Source organism: Kryptolebias marmoratus, linkage group LG21, assembly GCF_001649575.2.
Source record: "Kryptolebias marmoratus isolate JLee-2015 linkage group LG21, ASM164957v2, whole genome shotgun sequence".
Taxonomy (NCBI): Eukaryota; Metazoa; Chordata; class Actinopteri; order Cyprinodontiformes; family Rivulidae; genus Kryptolebias; species Kryptolebias marmoratus.
The window spans coordinates 4,594,889-4,615,424 of record NC_051450.1 but is presented as its reverse complement, the minus strand read 5'-3'; the positions used below and the strand labels follow the sequence as shown (position 1 = coordinate 4,615,424).

The window sequence follows — 20,536 nt, the reverse complement described above, 5'->3', positions numbered from 1 at the left end:
AAACACGGCGCCGCACAGAAAGCTGCTGCCGTAAAGCATGTCGCAAACCCACACGTAAAGCAGCGTCATGTCGCAAAACGGAGGTTCTTCTTATTTATCACTTATATAAACTGAATGTATGCAAAGTGACAACACTAATACATTCGTCGTAGCCTACATTATGAAATATTTACATGAATCATTGATACAATTATGATAAAAACGACAGAAACAATAGAGACGATAGAAGAAAATATATCACGATAGACACTTTTCTATCGTCCCCATGATATGTATCGTTATATCGCCCAGCACTACTCCCATCTAGCAAATAATGCAGCAAAGAAGACCCAGGACTGTTGAACAGCTAGAATCCTACATCAGACATTTATCGCTGCCAGCGTACGTACTGTACGTATTATGTAGTGTTCTCTGATTGGTGTATCGCTGTCAGCGTTTGTGCCGTACGTATTACGTCCAAATTCTGTCCCTGACACAGGGACGTACGGTAATGTGTACAGTACCAGTACGTACGCTGGCAGCGATGAACCAATCAGAGAACAGTACGTAATACGTACAGTACGTTCACTGGCAGCGATAAACCAATCAGAGAACATTATGTAATATATTACTAATTCGGAGTTTGCCATCATTCCGGGAAGATTAACAAAAGAACTCCAGCCGCTGAACGTTGGTGTAAACAGGGCGTTCAAAGTGAAGTTGTGAGTGGCGTGGGAGCGATGGATGACCAACAGCGAACACACGTTTACTAAGATGGGGGCAGCGCCGGGTGAGTTACGCCATCATATGTGAATGGATTGTGGATGCTTGGGCTAAGGTATCTGTTTTAACTGTTGTCCGAGCTTTCATGAAAGCCGGCATCATTGCTGAACAGCCCCCTGGCAACAAGACTGACTCCAACAATGATGAAGAGGGGAACCTGGCAGGTTCTTCTGTCTGTTCAATTCAGACAGAAGATGAGGACTTTGATGGATTTGTGGAAAAAGAATGATAAAAAATAATATGTAAAATAATTGTTACATAGTAGAATACAGTTCAACCAAACTCACCGTTTTGCGCATTATGGTGCAGAAAATATGGTAATTCAACTGGAAATAATTTATCTTTGATAAATGTAAAGTTATTCTGTTCTAGCTTCAAATATTTAACACACACACACACACACACACACATATATAGTTTATTCAGCCATTGAAAGTATTATTATAAAACATTTTCATTTGCACTTTGAACCGTCTTGTTGCTGAAAAGTGCTATATAAACAAATTTGACTTGACTTATCATTAACATTGTGTTGAGCTGCAAAATAATCTATCTTTAGTAATGGAGACTATAAAGCTGAGCATCTGTAAATTCAACCCCGGTGACTGAATCAGGATTACACTGATTGATGCAACAGAACAATAATTTTTCATTTTAACAGAAATTTAAAAAATATTTTATCTTTGTTTAATTATGGCTAAACAACAACTCAAACTTCTCTTGGTAGGATGAACTCTCTGAACCCACAAGACCAAAATTAGTGCAGCTCTACTCCAGACTAAAAATGAATGGTACAAATACTTTTAGCTCAAACATGGACACATTCGAGTGATTAGCCATTTCCATCCAGCTCACAGAAGGTGAATGAAAAATCAGATCGGTAAAACATTCTGCATGCAAAATATATACTTTTATTTTGAAACTGTCCTTTGCAGAGCATTCATGCTGAAGCTGAGTGGATGTTTACTGCAGCAGACCCTGAGCAGAGGACTTCTCCACTGGGAAGCAGTTTGTGAGAGATTTAGGAGTTCCTGTCATGCCAGCGCACACTAAAACTTCAAAGACTAATACAGTATATAGAGTTTTAAACACAAGACAGACTTCCTAGGGTTCCTTTACTGAAACCCGAGACAAAGCAGTGAGATTAGTTTGTGGAGAACAGAATGGTGTTTGTTACAGATTGTAAATTAAGTCAGTACTGTCAGACTAAGAACACAGAGAAATACAGAATAAGCACAAATCAGAAGCTTTTGCTGCCCAAACTGTAAAAAGCAATGAGACCTCTTTTACCAAGATTTACCCATCCAGGAATGGAGCAGTCAAGACCAGTTTTGTAATAGTTCACAAAACGGCTAAAAATAGCAAGCTGTTCTCTGATGGGGAGTTTATGAAAGTGTTTGGAGGACTCTGCTGTGTTAATATGCACGGAGAAAAATGAAATACACGAGGACTAATTAAGTTACAGATCAGTCAAAGTTACAGTCTTTGAGCATCAGCTGCAGCTGTCCTTCACATCCACCTAAGGTAAGAACCCTAACTTCAGAGTACCTATTCAAGCCCAACAATTCTTTCACCAAGAAAAGGAAACACAAAAAAATGCTATTTTGTGGTGTTAATTTGATGCTGGTTTTTGCAATACTACCAAAAGTGTAGATTTTTTACAAAATGAATTTATGATTATTTACAATAAATATTTAAAAATTAATTTGAAGTATAACAGGTTTATATATTTTACTGTCTAGTTGCAATATCTACTCTAGCAGCTAAGACATATACTTACAGCCAATTATATTTTTTTGGGCAGAATTGAGTTTAGCCCATTGGTCTGGCCTTCTGCAGTGGTCCCAAGTCCATATGTGGAACTTCGTGAAAGAAAAGTTGCCCAGCCATGCTATAGCTCTACAAACTACATGTACATAAAATAGTAATGTTAAAAAGTCTAACTTTTTTTTTTGTCTTTAAAAAGGGTGACTACACAAAGACAAACCACTTTTACCTGGTGATGAAACAATGAATGTGCTGAAAATAAAGCTCATTTAAAAAATAAACTTATTATATACTAGACAAGAATATTTCATCTTGGCTAGGAAATGTCTAGAAAAAAAGAAGTAGACACTGCTTTGGACATTGATAACTTGTGAATGGTATTTGTAATTGCAGATTAGTTTTCTGATGATCACCACTGCTTGAGGTGACAGGGTCATGGAAAGAAGTAGGCTACTAGGCTATATTACCACACACACACACTCACACACACACACACACACACACACACACACTTAAAAGAACATATTCAAGTCTCCGGACCATCCACCCATTGACCCACACATGACTCAGGGTGCTCAGCTGTGCATGTTGGGGGTAGAGAATCAGTGACAGAAAGATGCATTGTGTCATGGGTCACAGCCCACAATCCAGACACTACCAAGCTAACTGGCCCTCTGTAGCCAGAGCTCCCATCTTTCTGTGAATCCATCCAGTGAACAGTTCCAGTAGGGGACTGTCACATGCTCAGGGCCTTTGGAAAAATGACTTGCATCATCATCAGCTCATCGTGTTTCTGTAAGTCACGTTGAAAACATTACCACATACCGACCCCCAGTCTGCCTGACACCTCTTGATTTACTCATTAGCATATTTTCTAAGATTTAACATGTGTATGTTGCCATCCACACTGCAAGTATGGAGAGAATGATTCAACTGAGACCTGACAATTTAACAATAAACAAGAGGAAAAAGGCTTACATTTTCAGAAAAAAATATATATAAAAAAGATCAACAATCATACTAATAGTAGTAGAAGAAATAACAAACTCTTTAACATTCAGCCTCAGCTTCCCAGGCTCTAATATCTTAAAGCAGAGAGGCCTGTTCACATTTGTCCTCTGAGTGACCCTTAAATGGCTCTTGCTTGGCTAAATTGATTGTCACAGAACTGTTTCTGTAGAATGGATTTCAATTTCCACTGGGCATGTTTTGTCACATCAACAAGACTGGTGGCTTTGTTTTGTCAAACCAGCCAGAGCATGAAAATGCAACTTTGTCTGCCAAACCCTCTACGGGCCATTGACACAATGTGTATTGGGCGTAGCAAGAACTGGGGCAGTCAGTAACCTAGAGCCATGAGGTGCTCCTCTCTTGCAGAGAGGTACAGATAGGAAGTTGAAGCATGGCGGATGCTGGCCTGAATGGTAGCAAAGAACAGGGTCAGTGGGTTTCCTCAAGAGTGGCAAAGGAGCACTGGAAATGGGCCTAGATGAGCTACTGAGATGATTTAGAGATGTTTATTTTTCCGGTTTGTGAATATATTAAAAGGCATTTACCATGTATTGGTGCCAGAAGGCTTAACAATCTGTAAAGTGATAACATGAATTAATCACAATTAACTTTTCCACAGTTTGCAAACCATAAGTAAATTCAAAATACACTTTTTAAGATACCAAAAGCCTTTGGAGTGGGCGAGGCTACATTAAATGGAATATATGGTGTAATGACGCCACATGAAGCTTAGTAAGCTACAGTCTTACTGTATGGAAGATCACTACAGCACAGGTCTCTATAACTGTAGTTGATTTTTACAGAAATCACAGTTCTAACAAGAACATGCCAAACCGATGTGTAGCTGCTAACTACGGCAATGGAGTACAAGATGACAGATTGGAGGACCTGTACTTTCCAACTGAGGAAGGAGATCCAAGCCAGAGGAGAGGACACGACACATCAATCAGGATGACAGGATTTTCATTCTATGACAGGTGTTTTTTGGTTATACAGGGATCTGTGGTTCAGAGCCATGGCTCTAACAGCTGTCAAGAGTCTAAATGCTGGTGGTTAGAGCTGAATCTTCATGCCCGATGCGCCGAGGCCTGGAGTTAAAACACGGTCGGAGAAAGCAGCAGGTAAAGCCTTCATTATCACCATGTCGGTTATAATCTAAATGCAATACATGAGTGTGAGGCAGTTTAGAGTGGGAGAGAAGAGGAGAAAGTGTCACAGCAGCCTGGAGATACATTTTGAGACATTGTGGGGGGGGGTTTCTTTCTGATTATCACATGTAAATATGACTAAAATACCATGATTGGAAGTTTTATTAGATGACATAATGTTTGAGTAAAATCAGTATTTTAATCAAATCAAACCGTGCTTTGTCTTAATGTGCTGCTTGTCTGTCAGTTTTATCTAACAAGAAAATCAGAATTTGGTCAAATTAATCCTCATATGAGTTCCCATTTCAGCTGCAGACTTTGCTCTCAGTATTTTCTTGTTTGATAGTCACCGTGTTCTGCCATGCTGAGCTCGGGGAGCCTCGCCTCACGACATTTCTCTTCAGAAGCTTTCATCTACATGCTCAGCTGCTTTGTTCTAGTCCGTTATCTTTTCACTTTTTTAATTTATAACATGTAAATAAACATTACTATCATGAGTGACAAGCCCTATGTAATTTCAAATTAAACAAGTAAAAATCATGTTGTTTGCCTTTTTAAAATAAAGAAAATAAAAACACTTGTCCAGTACTAGCTGGACACAAAATCAATGTGACAAAAATTTGACCAGAACTTTGGCTAGTTGTTTGATAAAAAGAGATGCAAACCCACAGTATGATGTGTAAATGATTCCTTTGGGCAGACAATTCCATCATATGAACTGCTAACGTTGTAATGTGCTGCAACAGGTAAATCACTTGTAGCCTTTGGGTCAGTTTTGTCTTGATTGTGGACACTACAACTATTCCAAATGCAAAATTAAATGTTTTAATTTTTATGTGCAGCTCTGACACTTACGATGAAAAGACAAAAAAAGGATTGGGAAATGTGCAGCTGTTTGAAGTTATGAATGATTTACATTTTAAACCCTAATCAGCTTTTTTTAAGTTTTCTTTATGTTTTTAACAGGATATTTAACATAATTTTTCTTCTTCTTAAAAAATACAAACACAACATAATAAGCTTGTCTAAAGCAAAACATAAGCAGAGAAGTTGCTTTTTATTCATTAATTATGTATCCATGGTTTCAAACACCCACTCATTTCAGATAAATAGAAGCTTGAAATTCTGGTGATTGGTTGCCAGATCAACAACAAATCTCACCGATACGTTGTGGCTGAGACCAAAGAGAGGCAACATAACCCCCCCGCCTTTCAATTATCACTCAGTGTTTTGTTCAAGACACACAGAAAAAGAAAATGACTGCAAATAAGGCGATAAAGAAAGGGCTGGAAGCCTCTCCATTTCCCTGACAGCCTTCAGGAACAAAGTGTGTATTGGAGAAAGTAACACTTAGTGAAAATAGACTTTGCTTTTCCATCACTGATACTAACAACAATGTTTTAGCCTCATGTCTTGTTCTGCACCGTCCCCCCTTTAGTGCTTGATAGAATGTTAAATGGTTGAATACATAAAAGATGAAGGATGTAAGTGCTTGTGTATGTGAGCCCAACTCTAGTGTGACACACACACACTTCTCAGATTGTATTTGTAAACAGGTTTGAAGAACATGTATCATTGTCTGAGGACGTCCAGGTTGTACCCAACCTCTCACATACTGACTGCTGGAGAAGGGCACCAGCTCTCCCTGCAGCTCTGCATGGTATGAATGAATCTATTCTTTTCCTTCCACATGTTAGTCTATCACACAACATCCCAGTAAAATGCTTTGAAATCTGTGGTTGTGATGTGACAGACTGTGGAAAAGTTGAAGGGGTATAAGGGTTTCCTGCAGCGTATCATAAGCCTGGTGGGCCGCCAGGCTAAGCTCCGCTTCTTTATTGTAAAATACGTCATTTTTTCCACCAGCACCCCCAACACCACTACCTTTATCTACCTCACCGAGGGAGGGTGCGCGCACCAACAGTGACGCAACCGCGCTGCCCGTCCCTCTCTGCAGCTCTGCTCCTGTTTCGTTGTTTGTTTCTCTCACCCCATCTATTTTTAATTTCCTTTCCTCGTTTTCCACGTTGCTGACTTCATCACCTTTTTCGTTTAGAACCAAATATTTTTGTTAAGAAGTTTTTCAGTTTATTTTGGTGGTCGACACTGACGTTAATTTAGTAAGTCTGTTAAATAAGTAAACAGTCAGAGTATTTAATAAGTTCTACTGCGTCGTCTTTATGAGGTCGACTCTTCACCCCAGCTTAACCATCAAACCAGCTTCAAACTGCCATCCCAGAGTCGTCAGTTCACCTGCCTACCAAAGACGAGCTGCTGACTGTTTGGACCACCGGAACCGGCTGAAGGTTCGACTCAGCTCCCGCTGACGGAAAGTGTCCTGGAGACAACATCTCCCGGCCTAAAGGTTCCCGACTGGTACCGAGAGACAGCAGCCAGACTGATCCTTCTCTTGGTAGGATAAACTCTCTGAACTGTTTGCTGGTTGGCTTTTGATGGTGCTCCAAGCTGGTCTATAGAGTCAGTCTCACTCAGGTGATCAAATACAGAATAATAATCGTCATTTTCATTTCACAAAGCTAATTTTTCAAAACCCTTCTGCCTCAAAATTTTAACTTCTTTGATTTAATTAGACTTTCTGTTTAACCTTCATGCCATTAAAGCTCATCCATCAGTATCTTATTACCTTATTCAAATGTGCAATACTTTCATAACCTGCCATGTTATATTTGTATATTCAATAAAAGTCACATAAATAGTGTGAAATGTAATTCAGTGTGCATGTGTTTTTAAAGGATTATGATTTTAATCTGAAGTGAAGTGAAATTTATTTATATAACACTTTTCAACAGCAAGGTGACCCAAAATGCTGAAGTAAAGAACTCAGGATTTAGGGTAATTAAATGTTGAGACTGACAACTAAAAATTATAGATTTATGTAATATTTCCCTCTTTGAGAGGGTGGTTCAACGTTATATTATAATTTATGAATTATTAATAATTCAAATGTCTCCATCTCATAATAAAATATACCCTTTCTCCTACACAACATGCAGCCTGTGCCACAAAAAGCACAGTACAGTACAGCATCTGTCTGTTTGTCAGAGTTCTCTGTTGTTATTCATTGGTCTGGAAGTGAGACGTGTGTTGGTGCTTTGTTTGCACTTTTTCATTTATGGTAATTTAATTTATTTGTAAATGTAACCTAAATTAGAATTTAAATTAGGTGCAAACAATTTTGTATTTATTTTAATTGTATTTTTGTTTAAAAAAGTATTTCACTTTTTGTAAAAATGTAGCTGTGTAAATATTTGACACAAATATCTTACAATATCACATAATAAATAGCCATATTTTCAACTTTCTGTCAACTTTAATCTTTTTTACTAAATCTTGGTCGGCCGGTGAACGACCACCTACCACCAGGCTTAGCCTCTTTTCTGGGGAAACCCTGAACCACAACCAACAGCCACCTCTGATTGTTCAGGTTCAGGCTGGGAATCTGATAACTCTCTGGTGATGACAACATGACCCCACACACTGATCCTGCATCTAGCCACACATTACAAAGGCCCTACTGGAGGCTGCATTTCATCCAAAAATAAAATTTGTCATTTTATTATAGTCCTGCTCTGCAGTTTGGCATTACTCAGAATGCAGACAAGGCTCAGTCAGAAACCTCTAAAAGCTTCTTGCTGTTTCATACCCAGTCAGTGTGTGAGTCAGGAGACAGCTGGGTCCTTCAGGGTTTGTTTTGGGCTGAGGCCTGTCATTGATCTGCCTGTTAGAGAGTATCCCTTCATCGGTCAACCTAAATAAATACTGAGCCTGCCTCCTACACAACATGCAGCCTGTGCCACAAAAAGCACAGTACAGTACAGCATCTGTCTGTTTGTCAGAGTTCTCTGTTGTTATTCATTGGCCTGGAAGTGAGACGTGTGTTGGTGCTTTGTTTACACTTTTTCATTTATGGTAATTTAATTTATTTGTAAATGTGACTGAAATTAGGATTCAAATTAGGTGCAAACAACTTTGTATTTATTTTAATTGTATTTTTGTTTAAAAAAGTATTTCACTTTTTGTAAAACTGTAGTTGTGTAAATATTTGACACAAATATCTTACAATATCACATAATAAATAGCCATATTTTCAACTTTCTGTCAACTTTAATCTCGTTTTTTTAATAAATCACAGTCGGTCAGTGAACGGCCACCTGCCACCGGGATTAGCCTCTTTTCTAGGGAAACCCTGGTATTAATACTTTATGAAGGCATTGCATATCGTGCTGTTTTCTAGCCTTAACCACTCAAAGTACTTGTATGCACATTCTTCTTTTTACATGCACACACACACACCAGTTTGCAGATCAGGGACAACCCAGAGTTTAATGTGTTGTCCAATGAAACTTTGGCATGTAGTGGGAGAAGCTGGACGATTGCTCTTCCTCATAAGCCACAACCACACTCACAAGTTCATTAAAATCAATCCAATAGTTCATGAGATATCTTGCTAACACTAAAAAGAAACCCATGCACGCACACAGCCGAAAACATTATTACTTTTTTGCAGCAGCTGATCGAAAGGCGAACTGGTGAAAAAGAACTGCAGTCTAAAAGCACCTATTGACAGAGGAAACAGGCACATGGACATGTTGAACAAGAGTTGGAGTGTGTTTGTTGGTTGGTTGTGGGGGTTGGAATGTACTGTACACAACCCCTTAATCCAGGAATATAAGAAGATTGCTTTCTAGTATACAAGTGTACAAGACAAGGGCAGCCTGTTGGGCTGGTGCACAAAGCTTATCAAGACAAGCTTATAACACTTCTCTGATTATGACAGTGGGAGCTTGATCAGTCTCTGTGGTTTAATCCAAACAAAACAATGTTCCAGTAGCAGTCCTTTAAATCAGGAAAACTGCACACACTGGCATTCCACACAAAACGACTTATGTACAAGCCTGAAGCACCATCGTGGTAGTCATCATCATACAAAAAAACACAACAAACACCAAGGTGAACTAACTTACTGCACTCAGAAAACGGACTTTAGTCCTAAATGAGCTTATGTGGAAGAGCAATTTCCTCTTTTCTCTACATATTAGGGATGGACAGTGATTGTCGAATGTTGGAAGTCTAGTTAAAATGCACCAGCACCTGGGAGTGATGAACAATGTTGCTTCCCAACATTTTTCTAGTCTTAACATCCCGCCACCCCAGCCCGTTCCAAAAAAATAGAAAAGAACCCTGATGTTCTCTGTGTTTAAACATGCCCTTCAAAATAAGAGACACCACAAATATAAAGTGCACAAAGAATACAACTCACCATAACCCTGAATCAGTGGAGCCCTGAGCCTGTTTCTCAGTAACCAGACGGTCCATCTAGGACTTCCAGATGTTTGTTTTTTACTCATTTTGCTGCTTGTGGGTTTGTTTTTAGCGGGAACGGATCACATGACCTAGATAAGCGTTCTGACACGCCTCAAGAGTCAGAGACGGATGGAGTGGAGAGAATCCGGTCAGTTTTCAAAATAAATGTCGTTCAGACTCCAAAGAAGAAAAAAAATGGAAATACTGTGAGTTAATTATTCTTTTTGTGCAGCCCGGTACTAAATGACCCATGGACCGGTCCGCGGCCCAGGGATTGGGAACCTCTGGTTTATACAACACACTAAGCATCTTTGTCTTTTTTCATCCAATATGTTTCTCACTACTGTTGGACTAACAGTTTTCAATCGAATCACCACTAAGTGCAGAGTGCATATCCAAACTCTCATTGACTTCCACTGTATCCGAGCTCTGGCAGTCAAAGCTCTAACTTACATAAAACACTGTAGAAAAACTAGTCATGGCCAAATACTTCTAACACTAACAGTTCAGGCCTTTTACCTACAGATTTTTCTCAGTGACAGTTTAAGGATTACTTTCTGAACGGTTTCCATTTACCCGTTTTCTTATGAGTGTTGTCAGAGAGTGAGACACAGGTGTGTGGTTACTATGGTGGCCCTAATTAGTCACTGACAGCAGCTTTAACATTTCTTTTAATCTTTGGTTTTATTTCTACTTCTTTGACAGTTTTTATATCAAAACTAGACACTCTGAAAGAACAAACCTCTGCCAAGGCCATAGGATCCAGACTGTGATCCGGATTTACCGCCAAAATTTACATCACTTATTTGTTGTGACACCACCAACATTTCTAGAACATTTTATTAAAGTCTGTTCGTTAGTTTTAAAGTAATCTTGCTAACAAACAAATCAGCATTGCCAAAAACATACCCTCCTTGTCAGTGGTAATGAAATTATTTTGTCAGCTTAGATTGTGATAAAAACTGCGTCCCAACAAACTCTTGGACTTTAGAGGAAAAAACTTGATCAGCTTTGACACTTTGAGCTATTTTAGGCTGCACTGACAGTCTTCAAAACTTCTTCTGAATTTTTACAGTTTGTTTTAGTTATTTGTGAACTAGTTCTTCACTGACCAACGTTTACTACAACTGAGAAGAAAAAACATATATTACAATCTGTTATGTTCTAAACTGGTTGAAGTTTTAAACCTCGGCTTAATTTCAGTTTTATAAACTGTTCCAGACTATTAAAACATATTACATATGAAGCAGTTTCCCAAAATTAATCTTAATGCTTCTTTTCTATAAACTTGTTTCCTGACAGGCTAATCAAAGAGCTGTCAACTGTTCCAATGATGCTGCTGAACCAACCGAGCACAGAGGGACTGAAGCATCCATTACTTTCATTTCAGGCTGCAGCCAAAGCGTGGTTCTGAACCCCACACTACTTCAAGTGTCTGGGTTGTATTCAGTGACCTATTTCTGGCTGTCTCTGAGAAAATGTGTTGAGACAAACACTGTGTCTCAAAATAGCAAAGTTCATCAGAAAGTTCTTCTAGATGCATATAAAATGTGTTGACTCTGTTATGCAGTTTTGGATTTGTTTGAGTAGAGCCCAGACTCATCCACAGTGCTGAGGAGGAATCCCTTTTGTGTTTTTATCTCTAGCACCACTGTTTGGTAATAGCTGCTGGTGGAAACTGCTGGAAAAAAATAAAGGCAACAACAAAAATATTTCTATAAAGTTGATATTCATCCACTGTAATCACTTTAATTAACATGAAAATAGACGTAAAGAAAAAGCTGAAAACAAAGTAAGCAGTGAATTTAAATGACAGGGATGAAACTCGTTTGCTCCCCTAATTTGGAAATTACACCAGTTTGAAAAATGCTACAGAATCTTTTTCAGTGCAGATCAATTCACAGCTCAACTATCAACTCCTTGCCAGCTTAACTACATAAATAATGTTATCAAAGACAGTATGTGCCCCCTGATGTCCAGCTGCATCTTTCCTGTGGGATGCAGCACGACCACAGAATGTGTGCTTGGCTCAGAAATACTGTCTCTGACTCATGGTAACCAGAGGTACACCAAATATACATCTAAAAATTATGCACAAACTAGGGGTGAGCTGTGTTAGCCAGCCTGCAATGACACATAAATGCTAAGCGATTTTTTTAAATTCAGACTTTTTGTCATGTGGGAGAGAGCACAAAATTTCTATTAAAAAAAATATCATCAAAACTTCTAAAAAGTCTAAACATCGGCCATCACATACAAGTTAAAATGTCTTGCCTCATACTGAGCTGAGTCTGCCATGGTGGTAAATGACCGCTTGTGATACAACTTCATTTCTAAAAACATGAAACTCTGGCTGTATTTACAGTAGGCTGACAGTTTAATTTCTGCTCCGCTTCTCAGAAGAGATTACCTTTGTGTGTGGTGTGATGCAGTTTGCTGCACAACAGAGCAGGAAAGAGAGGACAGTGGGGCGTTGTACACATGTACAAAACAATTTTTTAATATTCATTTATTAAAGATAGAAAAATTATTAGGCATATCCTATAATTAGCATCACCAGAGTCTTCAATCTTACAATCAGTCAGTCTGTCTGTTTAAAGGGTGAAAAGTAGTCACTGTGCTGCTTGTTATCATGGTGTGTACCACATTGAACATGGAGCACAGAAGGCTAAGGAGAGCGTTGTCTCAGGAACTTAGAAAGAAAATGATTGACAAACATGTTGAAGGTAATAGTTATAAGATCATCTCCAAGCAGCTTGATGTTCCTGCGACTACAGCTGCACAGATTATTCAGAGGTTTCAGGAGTGTAGCCATCCTCCGTGGATGTGGCTGCAAGAGGAGAACTGAGGACAAATTGAAGAGACTAATAATACGAATAGTAACCAAAGAGCCTGAAACAACTTCCAAAGAGTTGATGAGACAACAGATGAGACAAAACTGATGCTGTTTGGCAACAAGTCCCATCAGCTTTTTGTTCACAAGCCCAAAAAAATGAAGCATACAAAAAAAAAATGCTTTGCACAGAGTGTCTTGAATCTGTTCAGGATACAGTGAAATCTGAAGACTATCAAGGCATTCTGGACCCAGTGTCAGAAAGCTTGGTCTCAGTCGCAGGTCATGGCTCCTCCAACAGGATAATGACACAAAACACACAGCTCAAAACACCAAGAATGGTTCAGAACAAAACACTGGATTATTCTGATTTAAATCTTATTGAACATCTGTGGAAGGAGCTGAAACATGCAAACTGGAGAAGGAAGTCTTCAAACTTCACTGTTTGTTCATGAGGAGTGGGCCAAAATACCTGTGGTCAGGTGCAGGAGTCTCAAACAGAGGTACAGAAATCATTTGATTGTAGTGATCGTCTCAAAAGGTTGTGCAACAAAGATTTAGACCATTCTTTTAGGTCTTTTTTGGTTTTGTTTTTTCGCCTGTTTTAAGTTATTTCAGTTTCTTTGCGGGTTTTTTCTTTATTGAAAGGGAACAAACAAATTGTCCCCTTTTGTACAAATTGTTCTGATACATGTTCAGCATCAATTGAAGGAAACAATAGGGATATCTAAAAGTACAACATTTTCCAGCTAGTTTGACTACATTGTGTATCTGTAAAGCTGTCAGGGGGAAAAAGCCCTGCCATTAGATGTCCCAACAATGAGGAGGGGAAAAACCTAAACAAACAGCAGTGAGTGTGATAATGTCGTCAGAGTTAAGAGAGCTTAACGTTCATTGAAAGGCATGCCACCTGCTTTCATATTTACCTGGGTTACAGTTCATCCTCAGCTTGGTTAAACAGTTCTGCTGTAAAGCAGCGCAGCAAAAACCTCTTCCTGTGGGCCAAAAACAGCCAAAACTGAGAATTTTCTTTTCTACATGTTGATCAGTCAGGGTTTAACTTCACAACAGTAACAGAAAAAGACAACCCTGAGAACACAGATGCTGATGTCACTCAAAACTAAGTTGTTACCATCAGTTGGAGAGGCTCAAAATGTACATCTAAGTGTCAATACAATTGTAAAAATACAGTTATCTAGTAATCTAATGATGATCATTTATTTTTACTTTTTCCTCCATCATTAAAATAAACAACAGAACTGTTTTGTCTTTATAATGAACTGTTACAGTCAACATTTTCTTCCTTAGATGGTAAACTTCCTGACAACCTTCCCACATTTGGTTGTTCAACATTTCCCAAAGAAGCCATGAAGAACACATGCAAAAAGAAGAAAAATCTGTTTAAAGAATCTTATATGAGCTGTTAAAGTAATATTTGGTGCCAGTTCTTAAGTTATTATCTTACTCCAAGTAGGATCATAATATTTTGCCATTAAAATATTTTGTCCTGGCCAAAGAAGTTAAAGCTAAACCAACAATCATGGTTTGAGGAGCAGAGGGATGTGGGACTAGAAATGGTTACTTATGTTCATCCATCTAGTCATGTGATTTCTATGCCTGCTTGATCCTGGCAGAGTCACCAGAGACTGGTGCCTACATCCACTAGTGATTGGGCCAGAGGTGGAGTACATGCTGGACTGGTCCTCGTTCACCACAGGACCAAAAAGAGGTAAACAACCACCCAAACACAAGCAACTAGGGCCAGTTTAGATCTGTAGTCTAACCGAAGGTGGAGGTTTTTGGACTGTAGGAAACTGCAATATCTGGAGGTAATTCACAAATGTAAGAGAAGAACATGCAGATTCCACACAATGACACCAGTTACTATAGCTACAACTGTGCTACCACACAGCCCACCCTAGATCAAATTACTGAACTGATTTACCTTCATAATGAACTTAATCCACTTTATAAAACGGGTCATTTGCAGAGAAAATGGGTAAAGCCAGGTTCATTGTAGAATTTGCAGGCATTGCAGACAAATTCTTTTGCCATGAAATATTTTTTAATAAATTGGGGTTGTGATTTGGAATCTTGTCTGGTGTGGCAGGATCACTGCCAGATGATTCAGAACTCTCACGACCAAACACGACCTATGACAGCGATCAACAGGGTCAAAATTATGTTATGAACAGTTTCTTTTGTGCAGCCATGAGCATGTTCACAGCAGTCTTTTGAAAAACAAAATTTGCACCCTACACCCCCCTTTCTAGAATCTGAATCAAATGAGCAGCTTGTTTTCTTGATGTGTGTCAGACATTTTTCTGAAACAAAACAAAGAAAGATACAAAAAACAGGACTGGCACTAAGATGGTCCTCGGGTGATTCGACTGAAAGTGGTCAGCTTTGACAGAGCATTGACACAATCACATGTCAGTCACAGGCAATATATGCAGACATGTCACGTCACACAGTCAGCAACAGGGCATCAGCAGCTCATGTGTTTGTAAAAATGACAATACATTCAGACAGCTGAAGTATTATTTTGACACTAACACGGTTCAAGTGTTATTTCTTGATGAGCTTAATTATGCCACAGACAGTATGTGAGAAATACAATTAATAAAATCACAAAGCCCTGTATCAGAGGATTTTAACCTGTTGTGAAACACAATGAAAAAACAGATCTCAGCTGTTTTACACAGCTTCACTGTGGAGGAAACAATGGTGCTGTGTTTAAGTGAATATAATGCATCATAGCACTGCTCAGACTGTTGTCCTGTGATTGACACAAAACAATAGAGCTATATCTTCAATAAGCAGCGCAAAAACTAAAGAGAAACTCACTATAATGCCTCCAACAATCATTTGTGACAGAAAAAAAAATCCTGCCGAAACAGGCAGTTTTACTGAGAAGGATTTTGATAAAAAAAAGTTCATTAAAACTATGAACCAAAAAAAGGTTCAGTTGAAGCTTTTCTTTTAACCATTGTGTTATAATCAAACATTAAACTGTTCTGAAAAGGACTGGAGTATGTGACCCTAACCAACCTCAGATTAGATGAGTTTGTAAGTAACATGACTGTCATTCCAAAGCAGGACTCGAGGAATGTGTAGCAGCTGTTTAAAACAAAAAAACAATCTGGACACAGCCAGGGCCAGTTATGTAACTGTGCACTGATCACCTGTATGCAGACACAAACCTGTGTGGATAAGCCAGTGGGAGGGGGTGACCATACTGCTCACTAGGCCTGTCCCGATAAACGATAAATCAGTTAATCACACGATAAATTCAAATGAGGTCGATAATTTTCATTTATTGGCGTTATCGTTCCTTCGTGTCTCTCAGTTTCTACTGAAGACACTGGAGGACATGAGGACATGACCCCTCCCTTTCTCATGTCCTTAGCGTAAAGGAGGCGTGGCCTATCGCGTCAGGTAGCCAGCCGAGGCGCCTCGTCTTGTACCTCTTTAGCATTAGCCCCTGGGAGGAGTTAGGAAGCTAAAGAAACCCTGTTTGATAGAAATGGAATTGGTTTGAAGCTGGAAGTAACAGCAGCGGTGTGGGACCACTTAGGATTCAGACCAAATGACCGAGGAGAACCGCTGAACCTCTGTGAGCCGGTATGTCACGTTCCTGCTTCTGTCGCCGTGTGACTTTGTTAGTTTGTACTTTTTGTTTATAAAACTGTCAGTTCTGTCCGTCTTCTCCATATAAAACTAATGATTTTTACTTTTTGAAGGGCAGTTTAGTTTACAGACCTAATAACCCGTACTGTTTTGGTTGAATGTAGGTTTTATTTTCGTTTTTTTTGTTTTTATTCAAGTGCATTTTTTGTTAACGGAGGCTGAGAGTCCATTTTATTTCTGTTTTTGGTTGTTTTGTTTATTTTGTGTTCCAGTTTCAGTGTTAAGTGTTCTTTAGAAAGTAAAGTTTATTAATCTTTGAGAGGATGTACTTGCACTATCATGTTATTATCATTACATTAATTTAAAACGGCCTCCAAACTATATTATCATTTATTGCAATAATATCTGAGACAATTAAACGTCCAGCAAAATTTGTTATCGTGACAGGCCTACTACTCACTAAATAAATCCCACACAAGAACACCGACAGGTGCTAGTACCAAATAAAACATGAAATACAAACAGTTGTTGTCCATTTGGAGGTTTTTAAGATGATATGTCATCAGGGCATGTGCAGGGTCAGCACCAATCACATGTACCGGGAGAGATCTGGAGCTCAAGGAGTGGATGAAGGCTAAGAATAAATTCAAAAACTTTGGTGTCAGAACCGGGCCAGCTTGATGTCGTTACTGTCTCTGGGTACATGCTGTCCCTGTCTACTGAACTACAAACATAAGCAAGAGCCCAGAGAGAGGAGCAGTGAATGGCAGGTGAGGGACTGCAGAAAACCAGCAGGCAGCGAACTGCAGGGGGTGCATTTATAAAATGGGAATGGTTGGTGATATTAACTTCCTGTTTGTGGCACATTAGTATATGGGAGGGGAAAACTTCTCAAGATGAGTGGCGACCATGGCGGCTATTTTGAAGTCGGCTATTTAGGATCCAACTTTTGTTTTGTTTTTTTAATTGGAAGAGGGTCATGTGACACATGGTGTGCTTGGTTTTAACATAACTTTATTCTTTTGTGAGTTATTTACAAGTTTCTCACCACTTATAAAGTGCTGCCCATTGTGTTGGATTGTCAATAGTCTTTATTTAAACACGCAATAATGCATCACTTTATTTACATATAATAAAAGGAATTGCCAAAGCATATTAAAAACAGGCACACTGATCAGACACTAATCCTGAGGCTGAAGGGTTGACCCCAGGTTGTAGCAGGAAGGGCATTCAGCGTAAAACACTTGCCAAATCTTTTGTACAAGTTCACTTGCTGTGGCAACCCCTGCAGCAGGGAGCAGATGGAAGAAAAAACAACACCACCATGGATTGCTTGAAATTATTGAAGGGGGGTGATGGAACACCGGTGCAGCACTTTACACTGAAGAGGAACAGTAGTTCATGGAACTATGAGGTCTTTATTAGGGGGTTTACATCAGAGTCAGAGCTATCATAGTATAAAGAAAATGATCTTTGATGGATCTAAACAGTCACTGGAAAAAAAGTTCACCATCTTTCACTTTTCTAGTTTTACTTATCAAGACATAATAAAAATGATATGTGCCCTGCGGGGCATAGTTCCACCCACTAATAGCCTTTTTTATTCTTTTGTTGTAATTACTTAATAAGGTTGCATCTTTATTAAAAGAACGTGCTGAAAGTTTCATGGTAATGTCTAAAAATAACTGAAGAAATAATGTCAATGTTTTGGATGGGCTACAACTTTTCATATTGTTCAGTGTAAACTTAAGGAAATTTATCAATTCAGAATCTTGGATTTAAAAATACTTTTTACTATTTAAATTAAGATACATTATCTGGGTATTACTTTTTTGAAGCCCTTCTAATGAAATTATTGGTTTGAAAATAAACTGAAATTGTTAATACAGTCAATATACAAGTAAACATTGCCTCAGTTTGTATGTATTTTAACCTTGTTAGTTGCTCTAACCTGCTTGTTTTTAGAGATCACACTTTTGCCTTTAAGCAAATGAAAGGAAGAAAAGCCACTGGCACATTAAAGGGAGACCCCCCCCTCACCCTCCCTTCTCCTTGAGCTCCAACTTCATTTGACTTTGAGAAACAACTTTATGTTAGAGACCTCAGCAGAACTGAACACTTACGTTGTATAAAACAGATGATCAAACTTTTAATTAAACTATAAAATGTTCCCTGCTGTAAGTCAGACAACAACTGATTGCTGTTGGCCCTGCGAACATTAGGAAGAAGAACTCAGCTGGCTTACACAGTGGTTAAAACTTCAGTTTACTTCTTCTTTTAACAAATTAATCAGCCAGAGGAACAAACAGGTTTATTTGTTGTGTTCTTTTCAGTCAGTGATTACAGTCAAGTTAAAAGACATTTATCACCTTTAACCAGTTAGTTTTGATTTATTTCCAAAGCAGTCTGTGATGTATGTGATGATCATTGATCACCAGTCCTTCATTAGAATCCCATATGAGCTGCAGAGACAGGTGTGCAGAGGGAAATAAGAGGCTGACAGCAAACAAGGAAGCAACAAAAGCTGAACAGAAACCATTAGGACCAGAGAGGAAGAATGCAGGCAAGCATATAAGCAGTGTCAGACTGTCATATGACCAGTTTAATTAGAAAGTCTCTTCATTTTCCAGGCTAAAGCAAACCTTCACTGTAAGTGTGAGTGTGCAGGCTTCGAGGTAGGAATGTCAAGTATGCACCAGAAAACAAGAAGGGGCCTCCTTTCTGCCAGTGCTGCTGTACAACTCGGCCAAGTTCCAGCTTACAGGATGCAGCAGCCAGGAGATGGCTTCAGCACTGCTTACATTTGGTTCTTTTTGAAAAATACAAATTTACTGAATACATTTTGAAAATGATGATGATGCAGCTGCTGCCCAAAATTCCAACATAACTGTGCTAATCAAAGCCAGAGGTCTCCAACCTTTTTTCCTCTGGGAGCTACTGTCACAAAATAAAAATGGCTGAGAGTTACTTGCGTTTTGTTATATTTATTTGCATAACTTATTTTAACCCAAACCATCAGAATAATTTTTTTTAACATTTACATAACATTGGTAAACTCAACTCATATTGAAACATTACAAAAACCATCAAATTCACATGATGATTCATGTGCGATCGTCTGGGTTGTTAATCCTGTGCATGTCAGTAATTTGTAAAGTAAAAACTCCCCCCACAAATTACCTACTATATTTTGCTGAACTCAGAGGTCCTATGATAATACTAATCCAATGTGAATAGGCATCTCTGTGAATTGGACAGAAATAAGTGGGATCTGAGACGTAATTAGGCACTTCTAGTTTCCTGGGTGCATTTTTATTTGCTTTTGGCGATCATGGCTGCATTGCAGTGCATAGACAATCTTTTGTGTCCCTGGCCAGCAAAACCCTATCGACCCATAAAAGTTGCCATAACAAAGAAAAGGAGCAAATATCCCATGCAAATGGTGGTTCACATCATGCATTGCTCTGTGCTTTAAGAACGATTTTCTTCTGTTTGTAACTTACTATAAAAGCTGGCTAGCGCTAAGCAGATGTTATGTAATAAGCATCATATCTGGAAGATGTCCGCAAGTTTTAGCAAAATCTGAGGCTTCAGTTATCCCGTGTGAATGCGCCATATAATAAGCAGATGATGGGGAGTAACTTATTTATTACATGTGGTCCCTAGGTAGTGCTGGGTGATATAACGATACATATCGTGGGGACGATAGAAAAGTGTTTATCGTGATATATTTTCTTCTATCGTTTCTGTCGTTTTTATCATAATTGTATCAATGATTCATGTAAATATTTCATAATGTAGGCTTCGACGAATGTATTAGTTTTGTCACTTTGCATACATTCAGTTTATATAAGTGATAAATAAGAAGAACCTCCGTTTTGCGACATGACGCTGCTTTACGTGTGGGTTTGCGACATGCTTTACGGCAGCAGCTTTCTGTGCGGCGCCATGTTTTCACCATAAGTGCTGAAAGATGGAGACGCATGAAGCATCAAACTCGGGGTCGCAACAAGTAGAGACAGCTAGCAGGCAGCCCAAGAAGAAAGACTTTTACCAAAAC

The 20,536-nt window shown here is 38.8% G+C and overlaps 1 protein-coding gene across 5 annotated transcripts in view; it reads right to left on the bottom strand.

Annotated features, from left to right (window-relative positions):
- The window catches only part of arhgap12b (Rho GTPase activating protein 12b), an 88,145-nt gene that overhangs the window by 54,815 nt on the left and 12,794 nt on the right, over positions 1-20,536 (bottom strand). The window lies entirely within an intron of this gene.